Source organism: Leucopleurus acutus, assembly GCF_964270905.1.
Source record: "Leucopleurus acutus genome assembly, chromosome: 8".
NCBI classification, from domain to species: Eukaryota; Metazoa; Chordata; class Mammalia; order Artiodactyla; family Delphinidae; genus Leucopleurus; species Leucopleurus acutus.
Window position 1 is genome coordinate 34,241,404 of NC_139151.1, and position 27,508 is coordinate 34,268,911.

Here is a 27,508-nt window from a genome sequence, read left to right on the forward strand (position 1 = left end):
ATGGCAAAAGTAGCTTGGATAAATTACAAAATAATATATGCTTATTACAAACGTTGAACAAAAGAGTCAGGAAAAGTGAATTAAGAACTTTTTTTGCTCCCACCCCTTCAAGTATCTCCTTTCTGCAAAAAGAAATACAGTTAGCAAGTAATTTCCCACCTTGTCGCAGTGATGCATATATAAACACATATGATGAGTTATTTTATTAATAAAATATCAAATCCAAGACCAACTCCTGACTTATTCTGGCTAATAGCTGCATATTATTCCCTTGTATAGATGTATCAGAATTTAATCAACCATCCCTTATACTTAGACATTCAGCATAGTCCCAACCTTTTTCCTTTTTTTTTTTTTTGCTACTAAGAAATAATATTTCTATAAGCAACCTTGTACATATATCATATACCATTGCTTTTCAGTTTCTACAACATTCACAAAAGTGGAATTGATAGATCAAAGGGCATGCACATTTTTAATTTTAATAAGTACTGCCAGATTGTTTTCCAATAATATAGTAGCAGTTTCCACACGTATAAGTAATATATGAGACTGTTTTCCCATATCTTTGCCACCGCATTATGTGATCAATCTGTTTAATTTTTGTCAGCATTCAAAGGTTAAAAGTGGCATTCTGTTAAAATTTCTCTGGACTCTAAGAAAGTTGAACATCTTTTCATAATTATATTGACTGTTTGAATCTGCTTTTCTGTGAATTGTTTGCTTATATTATTTTGCAATTATTTCTTTCACTTTTCTATTTGCCTGTTTGCATTGTTTAATTTCTTAGAGTTCTTTGTGTATTAGGGCTATTATGACTTTGTTTCTCAGAAAAATTCTTTCTCAGTGTATTGATACTTTATTATGGTATCTGTGATACAAGTTTATAAATATTTTTGGGAGAAACAAACATATTTGTAGTTTCCTTCATAACTTCTGAATTTTTGTTTTCTTGTAAAATTATCTGTAAACCCAAGTTTATGTCCATATTTCCTTCAGTGTTTCTGGTAGCATTTTGTAAAAATTATTTTTTAGCAGTTGGATCTTTAATCCATCTGGACTATATTCATGTTTTTGATGTGAAATAGGAAGTGCAACTAATTATTTTAGCACCCTTAAAACTCCTTTTCCGACAATTTTTGGAATGTTGCCTTTGTTATATAATTGGTTCTCACATGCTTAAATCTGTTTTGGGCTTCACAGTTCTGTTCCACTGTTTTGTTTATTACTATCTACATTTAATGTACTTTATGCTCTGGACCCAGTCTGCTTTTTCAGTTCGATTTCTCACTATTTCCTTCCATATCTCCTTACCCAGAAACACAACTTTGTGTGTTCCCAGTCATATCTGTTAAAATGCTACTAATTCTTTGAGACCCATTCTAAATGCTTCCTCTTCAGTAAAGTCTTCCCTTATTTGTGCAGTCGGCTGGGATTTTTTTTCTTTTAAACATCAAAGTGCTTTGTGTATACTACTTGGATGTTTTGTAACATTTTACGATGGATTATAATCGCTAAATGTAGGATATTTTCCACTAATTTTCCTGACTGGAGCAATAGCAATATTCACTATTATAAATGATGTTATGATAAACACCCTGTTTATTTTTTAACACTTTTCTTAATTGTTTCTTAGGAATAAAATATAGACTTGAAATTGCTGTGCTAGAGTTGACAATTTTTGCTTCAAAATCCAGGAAAACTGAACCTTGCATTTTCAAATAACACTTACATTGGCCTGATATATCATTCTTTTAATGTGTACAAGAATGGATTTGATATATTTTTAAATTTAAGATTTTTGCATCTATATTCAAAGGTGAGATTGTCTGTACTCATTAGGTTTCTTGGTTTGCATGTGTGCAGATTTGTTAGTGAGTTGGTGGTTGCTTTGTTTACAAGCTAGCATTGACAGATTTGGTATCATAGTGATGGGTGATAGCTTGGTAAACATGCCAGAACATTCCTATCTCCTATTCTGATAGCTTAAATAGTAGAGAAATTATATGTTCCTTAGAACACTGATAGGACTCACAAAAATTCACCTGCACCTGCCAACCATCAGCAGAGTTAGGTTTTTGAAAGTGTTTTCAATTTCTTCCATGTTTTCTTTAATTATTTGTATATAAATTTTTGCTTGTGTCAACTTTGGTTATTCATGTTTCCCTAGAAAATCAAGTATTTCATCCATAATTACAATGTTTTAGCAGTGAGTTATATAAATGCCAATTGTTTAAAGGTTTAAAAAAATTCTTCCATCATAAGTGGTCACATGTTTTAGTAGTAGTTAAGCCTATATTCTACATCCAGACTTTCCAGGATAAATACAGCTCTGCAACTACAAGTTTTTTTTTTTTTTAAATAGATCTTTACTGGAGTATAATTGCTTCACAATACTGTGTTAGTTTCTGTTGCACAACAAAGTGAATCAGCCATATGCATACACATGTCCCCATATCCCTTCCCTCTTGAGCCTCCCTCCCATCCTCCCTATCCCAACCCCTACGTCATGGCAAAGCACCGAGCTGATCTCCCTGTGCTATGCTGCTGCTTCCCAGTAGCTAACTATTTTACATTCGGTAGTGTTTATATGTTGATGCTACTCTCACTTCATCCCAGCTTCACCCTCCCACCCCATGTCATCAAGCCCATTCTCTATGTCTACCTCTTTATTCCTGGCCTGCAACTAGGTTCATCAGTACCATTTTTTTTTTGATTCCATATATGTGTGTTAGCATACAGTATTTGTTTTTCTCTTTCTGACTTACTTTACTCTGTATGACAGACTCTAGGTCCATCCACCTCACTACAAATTACTCAATTTCATTTCTTTATACAGCTGAGTAATATTCCATTGTATATATGTGACACATCTTCTTTATCCATTCATCTGTCAATGGACATTTAGGTTGGCTCCATGTCCTGGCTATTGTAAATAGTGTTGCAATGAACATTGTGGTGCATACCTCTTTTTGAATTATGGTTTTCTCAGGGTATATGCCAAGTAGTGGGATTTCTGGGTCATATGGTAGTTCTAGTTTTAGCTTTTTAAGGAACCTCCATACTGTTTTCCATCATGGTTGTATCAATTTACATTCCCACCAACAGTGTAGGAGGGTTCCCTTTTCACCATTCCCTTTCCAGCATTTATTATTTCTAGCTTTTTTGATAATGGCCATTCTGACCAGTGTGAGGTGATACCTCATTGTAGTTTGATTTGCATGCAACTACAAGTTTTTTAATATCTAATTTCATTTCTTCAGTTACCCAAAATGTAAAATATGGTAGAAATAATAATACGTAGTTCAGAGGGTAATTATAAACATTTAATGATTTAAAGTACTACCTGGCACAGAGCAAGTAGGTGAAAAAAAAAATGTTTGCAATAATATGGTGATAATATTTGTATCTTTTTTTAAAATTTGTATTTACAATTTTAATGGTTTGAGTATGTGCTTTCTCAATCTCCCCCTCCCCTTTTTAGCATTCTGTGTTGGTTAGGGTCACGATATACCAGGGAATACAATAAAATTCAAACACAAAGAATGCTATGTAACCTTAAGAAAGTTATCTAAGTTCTATGATCTGGTTTCCCCAACTGTAAAATGAGGGTATTTATTTGTTCTTTCAGAATGCAAATATCTTGAGGGCAGAGACATAATTTCTCTTGTTCAGCACTATGTCCACAGCGTCTCATAGAGTGCTGGGCACATAGTTGGTACTTAATAAATGTTTATGAAGTAAATGAATGAATAAGTTTCATAACATGACTTTGAGCATTAAGTGAGCTAAGTTCTTATAAACTGCTTAGCAAAATACATTGTAAGTAGTGAGTACCCAAAAAATGTTAATGACAATGATTAGTTTTGTCAAATTTTTGTCTCTTTTACTGGTCTTTAAAAAAACATTTTGAATTTTTAAGTTTTTGGTGTGTGTTTTAGAGTTTCTATTTTTTATTTCCTTATTCTTGTCTCTTGATTAGCACATTTATTATTGTACTCTAATTTTTTTAGCTGGAGGTGTGATATAGTTATTTTTTATGGTTAATAATAAAAGTATGACTGCTTTTACCTCTGATATCAGAGGTAACCACATGCCATATATTTTGACATGTAGAGATTGTGACTTGTAGTTTCTGCTTTTTGGAACTTGTTAAATTAAGCTTTGTAGCTAAATATAGAATGAATTATTGTGAAAGTTATATGTCCTTTGGAAAAAGAAGGTATATTTTATTTTTGATAAATGTTTTAAAATTAGCTTTTAGATAGCTTTTGTTAATTGTTTAATTCAAATATTATTTATTGAACAATTTTCAATGAAGTTATTAGTACATGGAATTGAGTGGAAGCAAACAAGTCAGAAGCCAATTAGATTTTGAGATGACTTCATTGCCAAAGAAACCAAGTGTCTCAGTTTAAAACAGCAACAAATCTTTGAGCATTTGAGCCTTAAAACAAAATTTAAGCTTCCAAATGTAGATCAACAGGAATTTGAGTTACAAAATCTGTACAGCCCCCAAGGAGGGTATACTCCTCAATACACATTTCAACTGTGGCCATGAAATAAAACAAAAAAGAAAAATGTCAGAGAGGGAAGTCAAGATACCCTGGAGGATAGACAAGGTAATTTCTTACAAAGAGTAATATCAGTGTCTAATTAAGAACTCTCTCATTCCTCCCACACACACAAGAGAGAAAAGCTTTACAATGAATGATCTTACAGGAGAATTTCATATTTGTGATAGAGCAGTGAGTAGTTTGGGGCTCCTGTTCATCTCTTTTCTGAGTGGAATATTTTTTTTCTGTGGATAATGAACTTATCTTTTAAGTACATATGTTACAGAATCAAGATGATCCATATCTAGACCTGATGGAGATCTGGAAATCTTGGACTTGACTGGATGCAGAGGCCAGATGAGATTTGGTTTGTCTCCCTTGGGAAAAGGAACGAGTGCATTCAATGTGTTGGAAGAACCAAAATATTCTTCAGAAGAATAGATTAACTAAGTGTTCAACAACCACATTTTCCTTTTTCTCTGGACACATAATTACGCCTCATTTTTCCAGCATCCCTTAGGTAGGGGCATGGGATTGAGTTCTGGTCAATAGAATACGGAAAGAACAATGTACCAAACGTGATCCAGGAATGAAATTTCCACATGATTCTCCATTTTCAGTTTTCCTGGGTCTGCTGGATAGATGTTAATGTCAATGATAACTCTTGCAGAAATAGGTATATAAAATATATATATATAAAATGCTTTTATATATATATTTATATATATAATATATATAAATATATATAAATATATATATAATATATATAAATATATATAAATATATATAAAATATATATAATATATATATATTTTATATATATCTAAAATGCTTTTATATATATATAAAATGCTTTTATGTCTTTGTTGTAGGGAGGAATTAACTTTTAAAGCAATATATAAAACATTGCTACCCATAAAAATATTTATACATTTGACTACGTTAATATTAACAATTTCTTTTTATTAAAAGAACACAACTGTGGAGGAGTTACTTGCCACACAAATAACTGACAAAGCCTACAGATTAAATAAAGAACTCTTACAAATGTATAAGAAAACAACTCATAAAAATGAGAAAAAGACAAAAGAAAAAAACATAAATTATCAAGAAACATATGACAGCACATTGAATCTCATTAATAATCAGGGAAATGCAAATTTAGATTACAATGAAATTTTATTTCATGCCTAACAGATTTGCAAAATGTAGTACTTTGAAAAACCTGGTAATTGTAGACATGGATGTCAATCAATAAGAAGTCTTATACACATGGTAGGGTTTTATATTTGTACAACAACTTTGGAAAACTATTGGAATCATCTTACAAGTGAGAATAATTACATATTCTATGATCTGGAAGATCACTAATGAGATGGAATGGAATTACTAATTACAATCCCCAGAGAAATTCTTGCACACGTCCACAAAGAATAATGTACACTATTTTTTATAGTGGCATTTAAAAATAAACCTTTTTATAAGATATAATTTGCCAAAAATAAAATAAATCTATTTAAGTGTACAGTTTGAAGAGTCTTGACAAACGTACATGTCTATTCAACCATCACCTTAATTAGGTTAACAGGATGTAGAATATTTCTTTCACCCCCAGAAGTTTCCTTATGCCCCTTCCCTATCACCCTCACCCTTGTCCCAGGTGATCAATTATCTGACTTCCATAATTTAAGATTACTTTGTCTTTTTTAGTCTGTAATGTAAATTGAATCATACAGTCTGTACCCTTTTTAGTCTGGCTTTTTCTCTCAACATAAGATTTGTGAGATTAATCTATGTTGTTGTGCGGATCAATAGGTCATTCTTTTAATGGTTGAGTAGTATTTTAATACATGGATAAGCCACAATTTGTTTACCCAGTCTTGACTATTGGACATTTGGGTTGTTTTCAGTTTTAAGTGATTATGAATAAAAACGCTTTGTACATTCATGTACAAGTTTTTGGTGGATACATTTTTATGTCTCTTGGGTAAGTAACTAGGAGTACAATTTCTATGTTATATGATAAGGTAAATGTTTAACTGTATAAAAAACTGCCAGACTATTTGCCATAATAACTATATAATTTTATACTTCCACCAGAAATGTATAAAATTTCCAGCTGTTTTACATCCTTGAAAAATACTAAGTATTGTCAATCTTTTAAATTTTATTCAATATGAATATCCACATGTTGCAGTACTATTTGCTCAAAATAGTACTCTTTCCCCATTGAATTACTTGGCATTTTTGTGACAAACTAATCTTATATGTGTGGGTCTATTTATGGACTCTCTTCTGTTCCCTTAATCTGTAAACCTGTCTTATGCCAGTTCCTCACTTTCCTGATTACTACTGCTTTTAGAGAAAATCTTGAAATCAAGTGTGTTAAGTCTTTTATGTTCATTCTTTTTTTTACCAAATTATTATGGCTATTCTATATTCTTTGAATTTTAATGTAAATTTTTAAAGTAGCTTGCTAATTTAAGTTTCCTGGGATTTTGACTGAATTATGTTGAATTCATATGTGAGTTTGGGAAGACTGACATCTGAACACTACTGAGTGTTGTAATCCATAAACATGGTATATCTCTTCAGTTATTTATATATTCTTTCATTTCTCTCAGCAATATTATGTGATTTCTCAGTGTACAAGTCATGTGTATATTTTGTATAGTTTATCCCTAAATATTAACTTTAGTACTTTTTGGTAGATTCTCAACAAAGTACACATACATATCTACAGCATCTGCAGAGACTGTTTTACTTCTTCCTTTCCTATCTCTAAGACATTTTATTTCTTTTTATGGCTTATTTTACTATCTAGGATCCATTCCCATTAAATGTTGGACATAAGTAGTAAGAGAAAAAGAAAGGGGGATATTTTAGTTTTTACCACTTATTATGATGTTGAATACATACATATATATATATATATATTTAGATACCCTTTTTCTGGCTGAGGAAGCTTCCCTTTAATTCTACATTGTTAAGCATTTCATTAAGTATGTTGAATTTTGTCATATGCTTTTTCTGCACTAACAAACATGAATGTAAGATTATTCTCTTTTGTTTTATTCATGTGACAAGTTGCATTCATTGATTTTTAAATTTATTTATTTATGGCTGCATTGGGTCTTCATTGCTGCATGCAGGCTTTCTCTAGTTGTGGCGAGCAGGGGTTACTCGTCATTGTGATGCATGGGTTTCTCATTGCGGTGGCTCCTCTTGTTGCGGAGCACGGGCTCTAGGCACACGGGCTTCAGTAGTTGTGGCTCACGGGCTCTAGAGCACAGGCTGTTAGCTGTGGCACACAGGCTTAGTTGCTCCATGGCATGTGGGATCTTCCCAGACCAGGGCTCGAACCCATGTCCCCTACATTGGCAGGCGGATTCTTTACCACTGCACCACCAAAGAAGCTCACATTAATTGATTCTTAAAAGTTAAACCATTTCTGTATTCCTGAGGTAAACCTCACTTGGCCATGTGGTATCATTTCTTCTTTATGTGCCTGACAAAATACATCAGTGAAGCTATCCTATTCTAAAGTTTTTGCAGTGGGGAGGTTTTTAATTACAAATTCAATTTCATTAATAGATATGGGATAATTCAGTTTTTTCTATTTCTTCTTTTGCCAATTATGCAAATTATGTCCTTTAAGGAGTTTATTTAGTTTAATTGTAAAATTAAATGTTAAACATTCCCTTCCTGTCATTTAATGCTTTAGAGTAGAGATATAGTGAAGTTTCCTCTTTCCTACTTGATATTGATAATTTGAATTTTATCTCTTCTTTTTATGTTTATCAATTATATTGATATTTCAATATATTGATATTTCATTTTTTCCCATTGTCTGTCCATATTCAATTTCATTGATATCTGCTATTTAATCTTTCTTTCCTTGTATTAACTTTGATTTTAAAGTGATTGACATTTCTAATTGTTTAAGGTGGAAGTTTAGACCATTGATTTTCAAATTTTCCCTTTTTTAAACATATAAATTTACACTTAAGCATTACCTTAACTATATCACACATTGTGTTTTCATTATTATTCAGTTCAAAATATTTCTAATTTCCCCCATGATTTCTTCTTTGACAATTTGGTTATTTAGTTGTGTTTTCTTGAATTTCCAAATATTTTAGTGACTTTTCAAGTATACTTTTGTTATAGATGTACAGTTTAATTTTGTTTCAGTTAAAGATTCCACATATACACGATATCATATGATATTTGTCTTTCTGTGTCTGATTTACTTCATTCAGTGTGACATGATATCATATGTGGAATCTAAAAAAAAAGGGGTGCAAATGAACTTATTTACAAAACAGAAGTATTGTCACAGATGTAGAAAACAAACTTATGGTTACCACAGGATAAGCAGGGGAAGGATAAATTGGGAGACTGGGGCTGACATAAACATACTACTATATACAAAGTAGATAACTAATAAGAACCTACTTTATAGCACAGGGAACTCTACTCAATACTCTGTAATAGCCTATAGGGGAAAAGAATCTAAATAAAGAGTGTATATATGTAAATGTATAACTGATTCACTTTGCGGTACACCTGAAACTAACACAAAATTGTAAATCAATTATATTCCAATCAATAAAATTTTTTTAAAAAAGAATATACTCTCTAAATTTTCAGTCCTGTAATAAGGAGTGATACTTCTTTTATGGCCTACCATATAGTTAATCTTTGTGAATGTTCCACGAGTAGATTTTTTAAGTGTGTTCTGTAGTTAGTGGCTGTAGTGTTCTTTAAATATAAGTTATGTCAAGTTGGTTAATAATTGTATTCAAGTCTTCCGTACTTTACTGATTTTCTGTCTTTTTGTTCTTGTAATTGATAAATTACTGGAGAAGAATGTTACTTTATTGATTTTCCATCCTGCTATTCTTGTAATTTATAAGTTACTAGAGAAGAGTGTTAAAATTTCCAATTATTATTGAGGATTTGTCAATTTCTTCTTTAATATCAATTTTTCCTTCTTATATTTTAAAGATTTGTTATTAGGTGCATATACATTTTAGATTTCTAATATCATCTTGAGAAATTAATCTTTTATTATTATGAAGAGCCTATCTTCATATTAGGTAACATTCCTTGTGCTAAAGTATACTACCTGATATTAAGATAGTAACTTTAACTTTCTTATGAGTAATGTTTATATCTTTTTTATCCTCTTGCCTTCAACATATATACTCTTGATAGATGATAGATAGATAGATAGATAGATAGATAGATAGATAGATAGATAGATGATAGACATAAACACACATTTAAAATGGGATTCTTGCAGATAGTATATTATAGTATTATAGGGTCTTGCTTTTTCATCCAGTTTGACAATGTCCACCTTTGGTGTGTGTTAGTGAATTTACATTTAAAACAGTTATCTATGGTTGGGTTTGAAGTCTAGTTTTCTTTCTACTTCATCAGTTCTTTGTTCCTTTTTTGACCTCTTTCTTTTCCTTATTTTCCTTTAATTACTTATTATTATTTATTATTTCATTAAGCCTCTCTATTGATTCATTAGCTATAGCACTTTGTTCTTTTTATGTATGTATTGTTGTTCTAAAGCTTGGAATATGTATCTGACAATATTATGCTCACTTGTTTCCCTTCCCATATTTTGTGCTATTTTTATCATATACGTTATTTCTACATACTTTATAAACCATCCGCCACGTTGTTATTATTTTTACTTTAGAGAAAAAAGTAGAAATTAGAAATTTTAGAAATTAAAAAGAGGAAATATATTTTCTATTTACACACATTAAAAAAGAAAAAAAGTGATTTCTAGCTTTTCATTCATTTGTGGGGATTGGAGTTTCCAAATAATATTAGTTTTCCTTCAGCTTAAAAAAATGTTCTTTAGCATTTCTTATAATGCTGTCTACTACAACAAGTTATTCAGGATTTGTCTTTTTGTTTGTTTTGTTTTGTTTTTTCTTGACCATGGTTTTATTTTGCTTTCATGTTGGAAGAATATTTTCACTGGAAAAATAATTCTGGATAGACTATCTTTAAATTTTTTCTTTTAATAATTTTTTAGCAATTAGATTATGGTGTGCCTTATACTGCTTGCATTTCATTGAGCTTTGAATATTTGTGGAGTTATGTTTTTCAATAATGTGATAACTTTTGACTATAATCTTCAAATATTTTTATGCCTATCCCTATCTTCTGGGACTAAACTTCCATATATATTAGATAACTTTATGATTGTTCCATAGATCTCTTAGGCATAATTCAATATTTTTTCTCTATATATTTTATATAGTTTCTATTGCTCTATCTTCAAGTTCATTCATTTATTCTTCTGCAGTGTCTAACCTGATATTAAGCCAAACAAGTAAATTTTTTAATTTAGTCATTAATATATTTGTAAGAGCTGTTTTAAAATGTTCTTTGTAAATGTATAATACCTGATATTTCTCTGTGTTTTTTGACGGATTTTCTCCTGTTTATAGTTCATTTCTTTGCTTCTTCATATTTCTAGCAATATTTGTTACATCCTATACATTGTCAGGTACCTGATTTTTTAAATTTGTTCCTTAACAATTGGTAGATTTTGTTCTGACATGCAAACTTACTTGTAACTCAGCTTAATCCTTATGAGGATTGTTTGTAATCTTTGTGAGGATGTGTTCAGAGTAGTCTTTATTTTAGGACTAGGTTAACCCTTGTCCTAAGGTCTGGTCTTTTTTAGGTTCTCTGGTGAATTAACCATTTGTTCATAAAATTTTATCACTTTGGTTGGTTGGGGTTTTCATTTCTTTTGACTCTGTGCAATGTCCAGTATTTTTTCAGCTTCCTGGTGGTTTTTCTTCTCCAGTAATTTTTCTTAGGGTGTGAAGTTTCACTTTATACATACACTGCTTATTATTTGGTCAAGTACTCAATGATATCCCAATGTAGATTTGAACAAATCATCCTCTGTGTTGCTTTCCCTTTCTGTTATTCTGCCTTATAAATTTCAGTCACCTCAGCCTCTCTGCTACCCTTTCTCTGTCTTTTCAGCTCACTGAGACTGTTGTGCTCTTCTTGGGTTCTTCCTCCCTAGGTCAGTTTGTGGTAAATGCTTCCTGGCAGAAAGCTGGAATGATACACATTAGTTTTCTATTTATTAAACAAAGTAAATAAACTACACATACCCTCAACAAAGGTTGTGGAAACAAAAGGAAGACATGAATGATTACATATATTATAATATGAATTTAGCAATATTTTAAAATTAAGAATATTTTGATATATATCCACATGTTATAAGATAATTTTGTTAAAGCAAATCACAAGGATGATAAACAAATACTTCAGGCTGTTGGTTCCTCATAGGGAAAGGCAGGTGAGTTTGATGAAGACCGCACAATGACTTTAAGATTATTGTTGCTCTTGGTACTGTTTTGATTCTTATGTTCGTTGCAGGGTTCTTAAGAATTCTTTTATATTAAAGATATGTTATATTAAAATGTATAGATCAAAAGTGACTGATAATTTTATTTTTCACTCATGTATTCTCAGACATAATTGTCATCCTTTTCCAAATAAAAATGTGTTGGATAAATAAACCTACTTTAACATCTAATTTTCTTTTTCTATTCATTTTATTATCATCAGGTTCTATAATCACTATTTACTTATGTGATGGCATTTCTAGTACAGCTCTTTTTTTTAAATAATAGATGTATATCTAAAAGAATTTACATGAAGTCATTCATATTTTCCTACCAATCTATATGATAATATAGAATTTCAAATCGATCTTGGAGGTCAATTCATTTCTGACACTTTAAGTTTCTTCATCTCTACATTTACTACCAGTTATATAATCTACACATAAATAATTTAATGCAGTAGAGAAGTACCACTGAAAAGAAAGCTTGGTTCTTTCATATGAGAATATTCCCTTCTTGATATTATTTTCTTACATCAAGATTTCTATATTTCCTCCTCAGTAAAATACAAAATTACTGAACTAAACACTTATCTTGCATGACATATTTTTTCTGTCTCTAATCTTTACATCATTTCTAGCTTAGTTTGTGTTTGGGCCTTAATAAATGGAATTATAGCTGACCCTTAATTATTTATCTAAGAACATACTACCTCAAATAGTAATGGCCAAAGTTAAAATTGCCATTCTCTACTTTCTTAAGTTTTTAATGCCTTAATTTTCAGTAGTATATTCATAGACTTTCTGACTCTTGTTTGAATCATTCTAGCTACTTTATTTTGTAACAAAATCTTAATTCCTATGCAGCACCTCTTTCAATCTCCCAGGGAAACAACTCAGCATTAATAGACAAAAAATGTGAGATGTAAGGCAAGGCTGTGGGATAGTGATGAGTAGTTTCAGGTTGTGAGATGTGAGATGGGGATGTGAGAAAACACTTCTGAAAGTAGGAAGAAAAAAATGCACTTTGATGGCATAAGAAGGAAGATCTAGGAAGGAAAAAATAAAGAGAACTTCAGTATTAAGAGTTATTATGGTCAAAGTTTCAAGAGTTTCAAGTGTGCTCATTAACTCCTTCAATAAATTTTTTCCTAGTTCTTACTGCATACCAGAACTATATTAGAAGTGAAGATTAATGAAATAACTGATAGAATGCATTTGGGAATTTCTAACAATTATAAAGGCCAAAAAATGAACTAAATGATTGAAATACAAAAGGAGATGGTGTTAAGAGAACATAGTCAAGAAGACTGTTTATATTAGACTGGAAAGTGAAGGAATGTAGTCCAGAAGAGATGAAACATGAGGTGAGCTTTGAGGGTTAGGAAAATTTATCTAGGCAGCAAAAGTATGTTCCTGGCAGTGAAATCCATGTGCATAAACACAGAAAAGCAGGAGATAGCATGTCAGATTGATGGAACATCACATAATGTAATGTATGTTACACTGCATGATGTGTGCAGGAAAGTGCTGGTAAGTTTATGAAAAGTGCATGTTTTCCCTTCAAAAACAAAGATATATTCAATAAATTTTCAATGCTCTTTACTTCCTTTTTTACTTTCTTATATTCTCAAGATTAGTATTCTAAAATTTTTGCCTGCAAGTTGTTAGAAGCTTTGGAAAGTAAAAATTTCAAAAAGCATGCGTGGAGTGGCTGAAGACTTAATTGGAAAGATTTCTGTATGCAATGATATACACAAGCTATTATTAAATGAAATAGTGATCCTGAGCCTAGTAGCAGTTCTAACTTTTTACAGGCATTTTGGACAGCTCATATTTATTTATGTTGTTCATGACACCTTAGGGAAAATAATTTTTGCTGTTTTCAAATGACTTCTTTATAATCAAGTATGTTTCATTCATTTTTCTTTGTAGGTACATAGGATTTTTTAAATATCTGAGAATATGGTAAAATTTGAATCTACTTAATATTATAATATTATTCAAAGAAAATTTCTTTTCAATAATAACCTGAAGTGGGGTTTTTGCTTAAAAAGAGGACTTATTTTAGCTACACTAAGAAAATGAGTAGAAATGTCAGCTTTGATGGTAAGGCAGAGACAGTTATATTTTTCCTTGTTTTAGACTGTTGAACTTATATCTCTGTTCAACTATACATTTTATTTTCATGTAGAATAAGCAACGCAACTTAAAGAAGGTAAAGGAGCTTTTTCTTACTAATATTGTACTGAGAATGGCACTATTCATTTGGCTCAAAAATACCCCTGCTAACAACAGTAAAATATTGTGAAGCTACGTTGAAATTCTGACACATGCTTTTTGTTATGTGCTGTCAAAGTGACAAGATAAAAAGTGCCTCCAAATGTAGCTCTAGAAAGTAAGGAAAGTGTTGGATGAACTTTAGCCACTGTTGAATTCATTAAAGATATTTTTTTAAAGATCATTTTTATACATATGATAAGGTAGTGTGTGGAATCTGTCAAGGCAGAAGGAATACTTAGCTGTAAAGATTTAATGATTTCAAAGGAAAGTACTCCCCAACTGCAAATCACCATACATAGACAAACTGTAGGTATATCTAATGGAGCTTCCTATTTTCCTTGCATAAGTCACAAGTGAGATATGAATTTTACATCTGATTTGAAAATATACATAGTTATGGCTCCTTTGTGACTTGCACAGAAAAGAAGGAAACATTGTATAGCTTTGATAGAAACTGAAAAAACTAAGTTTTGTAACTTTTCTCTAAGAAAGCACATAAAAAGCCATCATTAAAAAAAAAGGTATTGAGCTAAAGTACTTTTTCTCTTTTATGATCCTGTAACTCAAAAAAAAAAAAAAGAATAAAGCTCAACTGCTAGTGTAGGTGATCACTACTAGCTACATAATATGCAAAATCTTTGAAGGCAGAAGTTTTCTATGTAAAAGTTCAGAAACTTTCAGCAACAGTGAGCATGATGACCAGATCTTTCTTGAGAGGGTTTCACCTTTGAGGCAAGAAACAAGTGTCACAGTCACCAACAATTGGACTAGTTAGCATTTAAGGAGGATAAATTAATTGCATCTAACTTACGTATAAACTTTAGATCTGTCTGCTTTCTGATTCTTGACTAATGTATTGACTCATAGCCTTTTTCCGCTGAGGAACTGAGAGTCACAGTTCAGAATATGTCTATCTTAGGCAAGTAATCAAGTTTGGGTAAAGAATCTTGGTAGTCTCTGTGAGGTTATGGTCCGGCATGGTCTTTATATTGGGTTGGCCAAAAACTTCTTTTGGGTTTTTCCACAGATGTAATGGAAAAACCCGAACGAACTATTTGGCCAGCCCAACATTTTTATCATTGTTTTATAAAACTTACTACTTTTCTTTCCTTTAAAGAAAGTAATGTAACAGTGAATTCTGAGGTCAGTCCATGTCTCATATATTGGCAATTGGATGCCAGTATATGAGACATGTAGTTCTTTTCCACATGTAGTTCTTCCCAGGTGCTTCTTAGCCCCCAAATCAGAGGAGGCTCTTAAATTCAGCCAAATGAGGACTTGGAAGAATCACATGCTAAACTGTTTTTGCCAAGGAACAACAAGACTAGGTTTGTAGATAGCTGAAGGAAGTGTCTGGAGTAATGATATATTTATTCATTCATTCATTAAAAAATTATATATGATGTATGTACTATGTGATATGTTGTAATAGATTTTATAATAGATATGAGGGCTTTAATGATAAACCTGATAGACATGGAACTTTCATACAATTAGTTAGGTAATGACTTTAAAGAATAATAGGCATGATTTTGATGAAGTACAGAGATAGGAACACCCAAGGCAGTGTGGTGGGAGATGGAGAATGTTTCCTTAAGCAAGTAACATTAAGTTTATTCTTGAAGGTGAGCAGGAGTTGTCCAGTTAGAGGCAAAAATTTTCAAGGAAGAGTTAGTAGCATGTACTGCCTTGTAAGAGAAAATCATGTATTTAAGGAAATGAAAAATTCAGTATGTTCGGTGGTGACAGGCCTGAAGAGGTAGGCAGGAGTGAGCATGAAGTGCAATAAAAGTAATTTTAAAGAGCTTGGACTTTTCTTAAAGGCTACTGAAAAGCTTTGAAGCATTTTAAGCAGATGTGTGATGTTCATATGTGAGTTTAGGACAGGGCTCTACAAACATTTTTTACAGCAAGATATAGTAAACATTTTAAGCTTGCAGACTAGATGGTCTCTGTTTTAAGTACTCAAGTCTGCCATTGTAGTGAGAAAGCAGACATGGCAATATATAAATGAATGGGTATGGCTGTGCTCTAATGAAACTTTGTTTATGAAGAAAGGCTATCAGTCATAGTTCATAGTTCACCAACTCTCTATTTAGGATATTATATTTGCAGCAAATAGAATGCATTGAGAATAAGTAAAATTAGAGGTAGGGAGAAAAATTAGGAGGCTGATGAAGATATCTATATGAAAGATGACTCTGGTCTAGACAAAGGTAATGGAGTAGAAATAAGAAATGGATATTTAAAATATTTAAGAGGTAGAAATAACAGAACTTGAGTACAATGAGAAAAAAAGGTTGCAATGTTAGTCACTGGGTTTTTGGCTTATATAACTGGAGAACAAGAGACGATATTAATTGGGCTCTTAATATGGGCCAGACACTGTTCCAAGTACTTTGTCTTTGTACATATCAACTCACTGAATTCCTTCCTCCCTTCCCTCACATTAAGATAAGATCAATTTCCCTAACAAATTTTTAAGTGTCCAATAAGGTATCATATTGGATTATCAGTGCAATGTTGTGTACAGCAGATCTAGAACTTAATTATTCTCCATAGATGAAACTTTATCATAGTGAATAACAACTCCCTATTTTCCCTCTCCATTATCCCCTGCCAACCATCATTCTACTCTCTACTTCTATGTGTTTGATTATTTTATATACCTCATCTAAGTGGTTATCATGCAGTACTTCTCATTTTGTGACTGGATTTTTAATTTAGCATAATGTTCTCTAAGTTCATCCATATAACAGGATTTCCTTGCTTTTTTAAGGCTGAATAAAATTCCATTTTATTGATATATAACGTTTTCTTTATGCATTAATTTATCAATGTACATTTAGATTGTTTACAAGTCTTGGCTTTTGTAAATAATGCAGCAATGAATATGAAGTGCAAAAATCTAAAAACACTAATTTCATTTCTTTTGAGTAAATGCTGAGAAGTGGGATTGCTGGATTATATGGTAGTCACATTTTTAATTCTTTGAGGAACCTCCATAATATTTGCCATAGTGGCAACATCATTTTACACTCCCACCATCAATGTCTAAAGGTTCCAATTTTTCCACATTTTTACCAATACTTACTGTCTTTTGATTGTTTTGATAATAGCAATCCTAACAGGTATAAGGTGATATCTCATAGTAGCTTTGATTTGTATTTCCTGATGATTAGTGATATTGAACAACTTTTCATATAACTTTTAGCCATTTGTAAGTCTTCCTTGGAGAAATGTCTATTCAAGTTCTTTGTCCATATTTTAATCAGATTATCATTATTATTTTTTTATTTTTGCTATTGAGTTGGAGTCCCTTATATATTTTGATATTAACCTCTAATCCGATATATGGTTTGCAAACATTTTCTCCCACCCTGTAGATTGCATTTCATTCTGTTAATTGTTTCCTTTGCTGTGGAGAAGATGTTCAGATTGATATAGTCTCATTTGTTGATTTTTTGCTGTTATTATTTGTGTTTTTGGTGTCATATCCAAGAAATCATTGCCAGATCAATGTCATAAATTCTTCTCTAATGTATTCTAGGAGTCTCATAGTTTCAAGTTGTATGTTTAAGTTGTTGATCCATTTTGAGTTGATTTTTTTGTATGGTGTAAGATAGGGGTTGAATTTTATTCTTTTGCATGTAGATATCCAGTTTACCCAACATCTGTTGAAGAAACTCTCCTTTCTTCATTGTATGGTCTTGGCAGTCTTGTCTGAGAGCAATTGATCATATTTGTGTGGGTGTATTTCTGGGCTTCCCATTCAGTTACATTAGTCTACATGTCTGTCTTTATGTCAATACCATACTGTTTGAATTACTGTAGCTTTGTTATATAGTTTGATATCAGGATGTGTGATGGCTCCAGCTTTGTTCTTCTTTCCCCAAAAAATTTTGTCTCTTTGAGGTCATTTGTGGTTCCATAAGAATTTTAAGATTTTTTATTTTTTTTAATTTCCAAATGCCATTGGAATTTTGTCACAGATTGCATTGAATCTGTAGAATGCTTTGAGAAGTATGGACATTTTAACAATATTATATCATTCAGTCTATAACATAAGATGTTTTTCTGATTATTTGTGTCTTCTTTATTGCCTCACCAGTGTTTTGTAATTTTCAGTGTATAAGTCTTTCACTTCCTCAATTAAGTTTATTCCCAAGCATTTTATTCTGTTTTATGCTGTTGCAAATGGGATTGTTTTCTTAATTTCTCCTTCAGATTGATGTTAGTGTACAGAAATGCAACTGATTTTTGTATGTTGTCTTGTATCTTGCAATTTTACTAAGTTAATTTATTAGTTCTAACAGTTTGTGTGTGTGTGTGTGTGTGTGTGTATGAATGTGTGTAGTTTTAAAAGTTTTCTATGTTAAGATCATGTTATCTGCAAACAGATAATTTTACTTCTTCCCATCTTACTTTGATGCCTTTTATTACTTTTTCTTGCCTAACTGATTTGGAACTCCCAGTACTATGTTGAATAGATATGTCAAGAGTGGGTATCATTGCTTTGTTCCTGATTTTAGAGGAAAAATCTCTCAGGTTTTCAGCACTGAGTATAATGTTACCTGTGGGATTTTTATTATATGACCTTTATTATGTTAAGCTAATTTTCTCCTATTTTCAGTTTGTTGAGAGTATTTGTTATGAAATGATGTAGAGTTTTGCCAAATATTTTTTTCTGCATCTAATGAGATGATCATGTGGCTGTTTTCCTTCTCTCTGTTGATGTAATGTGTCATAGTACTTGATTTTCACATATTGAACCCTTGTTGAATCACAAGAATAAATCTCACATGGTTGAGGTGTGTAGTCCTTTTAATATACTGTTCAATTTTGTTTGCTAATAGTTTATTGATGACTTTTGCATCTATCTTCAGCAGGGATATTAGCCTGTAAGTTTTCTTTTCTTGCAGTGTCTTTGCCTTACTTTGGTATTAGGGTAGTCCTGGCCTCATAAAGTGAATTTGGAAGAGTTTCCTCCTGTTTAATTTTTGGAAAAGTTTGAGAAGGATTGGCATTAATTATTCATTAAGTGTAAAATTCACCACTGAAGCCATCTGGACATGGACTCTTCTTTGTTTGGAAGCTATTGATTACTGATTCAAACTCCTTACTAACTGTAGATATGTTTAGATATTCTATGCCTTCATGATTAGGTCTTGGTAGATTGTATGTTTCTAGACATTTATCCATTTATTCTATGCTATCTAATTTTTAGCATACAATTGTTCATATTAGTCTCTAATGATTCTTTTAATTTTAGTGGCATCAGTTATAATGTTATTTATGTGAATCTATTCTCGTCTCTTCTTAGTGAGCCTAGCTATTGTTTTGTCAATTTTGTTTATCCTTAAAAACAAACAAACAAAAAAAACCTTTAGTCTTGTTTATTTTTTCTATTTTTTTCTATTCACTATTTCATTTATATCTGCTCTAAGTTTATTTCCTTCCTTCTGTTAATCTTTTCTCTTAGTTTGCTCTCTTTTTCTAGTTCTTTGAGGTATAAAATTAGGTTGTTTATTTAGATGTTTTTCACTATAAATTTTCCTTTTAGTACTACATTTGCTGTATCTTATACATTTCCATATGTTGTATTTTTGTTTTCATTTGTCTCAATATATTTTTCAATTTTTTTTTCTGATTTTTTTCTTTGACTGTTTGGAGTGTGTTGGTTAATTCCCATATCTTTGTGAATTTTCCAGCTTTTCTTCTATTATTGATTTCTATTTTCATTCCATTATGGTAAGAAATAATACTTGGTATGATTTTAATCTTCTTAAATTTGTTAAGACTTGTTTTGTGGTCTTACATGTTATCCCTCCTGCAGAATGTTCCATGTGTGCTTGATAAGAATGTATATTCAGGAGGAGTAAAGTCAGAAGCATGGAGGAGTGAAACACTCCCTTTGTCTCTCTCTATCTACAACCAGTAAAACATCCCCAAATCAACAAAGTTGCCTTAGGTAAAAGTGTAAAAGAGTAAGGTGATAAATAGACAGAATCAGATAATTGTCAATCTTTATCAGAATAGGTTTTAAACACTTTATTATAGCATAAAGGTTAAAGGGGAGAAAGTTAAAAAAATACAGCTATATCTACTAAGAGTTGGTAACAAGTTCACAACATACAAGGGAGAGTTTGAGACAAAAAAAAAAAGAAAGAAGAAAACATATAAAAGGGGAAGAGGAAAAGGATGGAACCCATATATGTGAATGAAGATTAGAAGCTATCATCAGGAAAAAGGACTATTTTATCAATGAGAGGTTTTATAAAAACCTAATGGTAACCATAAAACATAAATCTAGAACAGAAACACAAAACAGAAAAAAGACACAACTACAAAAAATGTCATAGAAAGCCACCAAACTAAAATGGCAGGCAGACATACAAGAAAAAAGAGTGGAGATATACAGCAACCAGAAAACAAATGGTAGTACTAAATCCTCATTTATCAATAATCATCCTAAATGTAAATGTTTGAATTCACCAATCAAAAAACAGCGTGGCTGGCCGGATTAAAAGCAAGACCCAATTATATGCTGCCTAGAGGAGACTCACCTCAGCTCTAAAGACAGAGGCTCAAAGTGAGGGGATGGAAGATGATATTCCAAGCAAATGACAGCAAAAAGAAAGCAGGTGTAGTCATACTCATATTACACAAAATAGACGTCAAGCCAAAAAAGCTAAAAAGATGGACACTACATAGTGATAACAAAAAATATTATAAATAATAACTTAATAGAGTAAAGCTGCAGGGTACAAAATCAACAAACAAAAATCTGCTGTGTTTCTATACACTAACAATGAGCTGGCAGAAACAGAAATTAAGACAACAATCCCATTTACATTCACAACATAAAGAATAAATACTTAGGAATAATTTTAACCAAGGAGGCAAAAGACGTGTAGACTGAACTATAAAACACTGTTAAAGGATATTGAAGAAGACAAAAATAAATGGAAAGAAATTCCATGTTCATGAATTGGAAGAATTAAAATGTCCATATTACCTAAAATAATTTGCAGTTTCAATTTAATCCCTATCAAAATCCCATGGATATTTTTCACAGAAATAGAATGGAATTCATATGGAAACACAAAAGACACTGAATAGCAAAAGCAATCCTGAGAAAAAAGTATGAAGCCGGAGGTATCCCACTCCCTGATTGCAAACTACATAACAAAGGTATAGTAATCGAAACAGCATGGTACTGACTTAAAAACAGATACTTATATCAATGAAACAGAATTAAGAGTCCATGAATAAACTGATACATATATGTATTGACTTATAACAAAGAAGTAAAGAACATAAATGGAGAGAAGATAGTCTTTTCAATAAATGGTGTTGGGCTCAGGTGAGCAGGTAACACATGGGAGTGCATACCAGGAGATAGGGACCATTGGAAACAATGTCAGAAGCTGCCTAACACAGGTCCCAATACATAGTCTATTTTGGGTTTGGTGCTGAGCAAAACTTTTGAGCAATTTAAGAAAAGACAAGGTGTAAAGAAGATAAACAAAATTGATAAACTTTTAGCCAGACTCATCAAGAAAAACAAGGAGAGGACTCAAATCAATAAAATTAGAAATGAAAAAGGAGAAGTTATAATGGGCACCACAGAAATACAAAGCATCATAGGAGGCTACTATAAGCAACTACATGTCAATAAAAGGGACAACCTGGAAGTAATAGACAAATTATTAGAAAGGTACAACCTTCCAAGACTGAACCAGGAAGGAATCAAAAATATGAACAGATGAATTACAAGTAATGAAATTGAAACTGTGATTAAAAATCTCCCAAAAAACAAAAGTTCAGGACCAGACAGCTTCACAGGTGAATTCTATCAAACATTTAGAGAAGAGCTAACACCCATCTTTCTCAAACTCTGCAAAAAATTACAGAGGAAGGAACATTCCCAAACTCATTCTAAGAGGCCACCATCACCAATACCAAAACCTGACAAAGATACTATGTAAAAAGAAAATTACAGACCAATATCACTGATGAACACAGTTGCAAAAATTCTCAACAAAATACTAGCAAACAGAATCCAACAACACAATAAAAGGATCATACACGATGCTTAAGTGGGATTTATCCCAGGATTCTTCAATATATGCAAATCAGTCAATGTCATACACCATATTAACAAATTGAAGAATGAAAACCATATGATCATCTCAATAGATGCAGAAAAAGATTTTGACAAAATTTAACACCAATTTATGATAAAAACTCTCAAGAATGTGGGCATAGAGAAACTATCTCAACATAATAAAGGCCATATATGATAAACCCACAGTCAACATCATTCTCAATGGTGAAAAACTGAAAGCATTTCCTCAAAGATCAGGAGCAAGACAAGGTTGTCCACTCTTGCCACTATTATTCAACATAGTCTTGGAAGTCCTAGACATGGCAATCAGAGAAGAAAAAGAAATAAAATGAATACAAACTGGAAAACAAGAAGTAAAACTGTCATTGTTTGCAGATGACATGATACTATACATAGAGAATCCTAAAGATGCCCCCAGAAAACTTCTAGAGCTAATCAATGAATTTGGTAAAGTTACAGAATACAAAATTAATGCACAGAAATCTCTTGCATTCTTATACACTAACAATGAAATATCAGAAAGAGAAATTAAGGAAACAATCCCACTCACCACTGCAACAAAAAGAATAAAATACTTAGGAATAAACCTACCTAAGAAGGTAAAAGACCTGTTCTCAGAAAACTATAACACACTGACGAAAGAAATCAAAGAAGACACAAAGATGGAGAGATATATCATATTCTTGGATTGGAATAATCAATATTGTGAAAATGACTATACTACCCAAAGCAATCTACAGATTCAATGCAATCCCTAACAAATTACCAATGGCATTTTTTTACAGAACAAGAACAAAAAATCTTAAGAGTTGTATAGAGACACCAAAGACCCCGAATAGCCAAAGCAGACTTGAGGGAAAAAACGGAGCTGTAGGAATTAGAGTCCCTGACTTCAGACTATACTACAAAGCTACAGTAATCAAGACAATATGGTACTTGTACAAAAACAGAAATATAGATCAATGGAACAGGATAGAAAGCTCAGAGATAAACCCATACACCTATGGTCACCTAATCTATGACAAAGGAGGCAAGGATATACAATGGAGAAAAGACAGTCTCTTCAATAAGTGGTGCTGGGAAAACCGGACAGCTACATCTAAAAGAATGAAATTAGAACACTCCTTACCACCATACACAAAAATAAACTCAAAATGGATTAAAGACCTAAATGTAAGACCGGACACTATAAAACTCTTAGAGAAAAAGGAAGAACACTCTTTGACATAAATCAAAGCGAGATCTTTATTGACCCACCTCCTAGAGTAATGGAAATAAACACAAAAATAAACAAATTGGACCTAATGAAATTTAAAACTTTTGCACAACAAAGGAAACTATAAACAAGACAAAATGACAACTCCCCAGAATGGGAGAAAATATCTGCAAATGAAGCAACTGACAAAGGATTAATCTTCAAAATATACAAACAGCTCAAGCAGCTCAATATTAAAAAAACAAACAACCCAATTCAAAAATGGGCAGAAGACCTAAATAGACATTTCTCCAAAGAAGACAGACAGATGGCCAAGAAGCACATGAAAAACTGCTCAACATCACTAATTATTAGAGAAATGCAAATCCAAACTACAATGAGGTATCACCTCACACCAGCTAGAATGGGCATCATCAGAAAATGTACAAATAACAAATGCTGGAGAGGGTGTGGAGAAAAGGGAACCCTCTTGCACATTAGTGGGAATGTAAATTGATAGAGCCACTACGGAGAATAGTATGGATATTCCTTAAAAATCTAAAAATAGAATTACCACATGACACAGCAATCCCACTACTGGGCATATACCCAGATAAAACCATAATTCAAAAAAACACATAAACCACAATGTTCATTGCAGCACTATTTACAATAGCCAGGTCATGGAAGCAACCTAAATGTCCATCAACAGATGAATGGATAAAGAAGATATGGTACATATATACAATGGAATATTACTCAGCCATAAAAAGGAATGAAATTGGGTCATTTGTAGAGATGTGGATGGACATAGAGACTGTCATACAGAGTGAAGTAAGTCAGAAAGAGAAAAACAAATATCATATATTAACACATATATGTGGAATCTAGAAATGCTACAGAAGAAGCATTTTCAAGGCAGAAATAGAGACACAGATGTAGAGAACAAACATATGGACACAAAGGCAGGAAAGCAGAGGAGGTGTGGTGGTGGTGGGATGAATTGGGAAATTGGGATTGACATATATTCACTAATATGTATAAAATACATAACTAATAAGAACCTGCTGTATTAAAAAAATAAAATAAAATTCCCCCCCCAAAAAAGAAAGAAAGAAAAGACAAGGTGCAATTCATGGGTGGTTTTCTCAGGATGCATGGTGTTTTCCTGCCAGTGGTATGTGATGTGTATGTTTAGCCATGAAGGGAGAAGCTGATGGTAGGCTGAAAGTTTCACTTTCTCAATTCATTTTTTAGAGAAATTTTCCTATCCACTGTTCTCCATGTTTGCCTCTAGGGGGGTCTTCCTTGTCCATCGTTCTCCAAAAATACATATTAAGTGGGCATAAGGGATTGAAACTTGAAGAGGGAGGGTGCAGATTTCAAAGGTCATTTCCTCCTAGTATACATGGAGCTCCAGAGATGTTTTGGGGTTTGAAGAATTATAGGCTTTTTGACAAAAAACATGCTTGTAATTTCTTCAATAATAAAATTCTCTCAAAAAAATGATGTTGGGAAAACTGGACAGCCACACGTAAAAAAAAATCTAGACCAGTATCTCACATCATACACAAAAAGAATTAAAAATGGATTAAGGACTTGAATGTGACCTGAAAGTATAATCTCCTAGAAGAAAACATGGGCAATATATTCTTTGTCTTTGGTCCTAGCATCTTTCTATATAGGTCTCCTAGGAAATTGGACTACATGAAACTAAAAGCTTCTGCACAGCAAAGAAAACTGTCAACAGAATGAAAAGAAAACCTATTAAATGGGAGAAATTTTGCACATCATGTATCTAATAAGGAGTTAATATCCAAAATATGTAAAAACTCATACAACTCAACAACAGCAAAGCAAACAATCCAATTTATAAATGAGCAGAGGAGCTGAAAAGACATTTTTCTAAAGAGGCCATACAGATGGCTATCAGGCACATAAAAGGATGTTCATCATCACTAATTAGGAAAATGCAAATGGAAACCACAGGAGATATCACCTCACGCCTGTTTGAATGGCCATTAGCAAAAATGCAAGAAATAATAAGCATTGGCAAGAATGTGGAGAAAAGGGAATCCTCATACACTATTGATGGGAATGTAAATTGGTGTAGCCACTGTGGAAAACAGTATGGAGACTCCTCAAAATAATTAAGACTAGAACTATCATATGATCCAGCTGTCTTACTTCTGGTTATTTATCCAAAATACAAAAACACTAATTCAAAAAATATATGCACCCCTATGTTCATTGCAGCATTATTTACAATAGCCACAAAATGGAAAAAAAAATTGCCCATCAATGGATGAATGAATAAAGATGTGGCATACATACATACACACACACAATGGAATATTTCTAAGGCAGAGTAAAGATAAAATTTTGCCATTTACAACAACATGGATGGCCTTGAGGGGATTATGCTAAGTGAAATAAGACAGAGAAAGACACACACCATATTATTTCACTTACACATGGAATATAAAAAACAAACAAACAAAAACCAAATAAATGAACAAACCAAACCAAACAAAAAAAAACCACATAGATACAGAGAGTAAAGTAGTGGTTACCAGAGGAGAAGGGGGAGTGGAGAGGATGAAGTTGATAAAGACGATCTAGTGTATGGTGATGAATAAAAACTAAATTTTTGGTGGCGAGCACACTGTAGTGTATATAGAAGTAGAAGGTTGTATACATGAAACTTATATATGGTTAAAAACCAATGTTACCTCAATAAAAAATAAAAAAAATATTTTTTATTTGTCTCAGTGGCGGTAAAAGAATGTATTCTGCTGCTGTTGGGTAGAATGTTCCATATATGTCTGTTAGTTCCATTTGGAATAGCATTGTTCAAGTCTGCTGTTTCCTTGTTTATTTACATCTGTTTATATTGTGTTTATATTTTTTAGTCATAATTGTTTAAATCTTTTGTCTTTTAACTTTTATACTATGGTTAAAGAGATTTATCCACCACCACCTTTACAGTATTAAAGTATGCTGTACATGTCAATATATTTCCCTTTACCAACAAGTTTTATACTTTTATATCCTTTTGTATTGCTGTTTAGAATCCTTTAATTTGAATTTGTAGAACTTTCTTTAACATCTCTTCAGCGTTTATCAGTTTTGCTGGATAAAGTATTCTTACTTGGGTGTTTTTTTCTTCCAGCACTTTGAATTTCATCCCATTGCATTTTGGTCTGTGATATTTCTGCTGAGAAATCTGCTTATAATCTATGGGGGTTCCCTTGTATATGACAAATCACTTTTCTCTTGCTGTTTTCTCTCTTGTCATTGACTTATGACAATTTCATTATGATATCTCTTGGCTTGGAATTTTGAGGGCCCATCTAATTTGCAGTCCACTGGGTTTCCTATATCTGGATGTCCATTTCTTTCTCAGATATAGCAAGTTTTTAGTCATTATTCATTTGAATAAATTTTCTGACCCCTTTTCTCTCTCCTCCTTCTCCCATAATATGTGTATTGGTTGGCTTTGTATTTCCCATATGTCACCTAAGCTTTATTCACTCCTTTTTATTCCTTTTATTTGCTTCTTTGGATAATTGCCAATGACTTGTCTTAGAGTTCACTGATACATTTTTTCTGTTTTATCTATTCTGATGTTGAAAGTCTTTAGTAAATTTTTCAGTTCAATTATTATATTCTTCAGCTCCATGATTGTTGTTACTCTCTTCATTGAAATTCTCACTTAGTTCATGCATTGTTCTCCTAACCTCACTAAGCATCTTTTTGATTGTTATTTTCAGTTCTTGGTCAGTATATAGTATATCTTACTTTCATTAGAGTTCTAGAGATTTACTGTATTTCTTTGTTTGAAACATATTTTCTTGTTCCTTCATTTTTCTTGACTCTTTTTATTAGTGTCTGCACAGTAGACAAATTGGTCACCTTTCACAGTCTTCAAAGCCTAG

The 27,508-nt window shown here is 32.1% G+C and overlaps 1 protein-coding gene across 3 annotated transcripts in view; it reads right to left on the minus strand.

Annotated features, from left to right (window-relative positions):
- Nucleotides 1-27,508, minus strand: part of CNTN5 (contactin 5) — a gene marked incomplete at both ends in the record, with an annotated part of 797,505 nt that overhangs the window by 291,253 nt on the left and 478,744 nt on the right. The window lies entirely within an intron of this gene.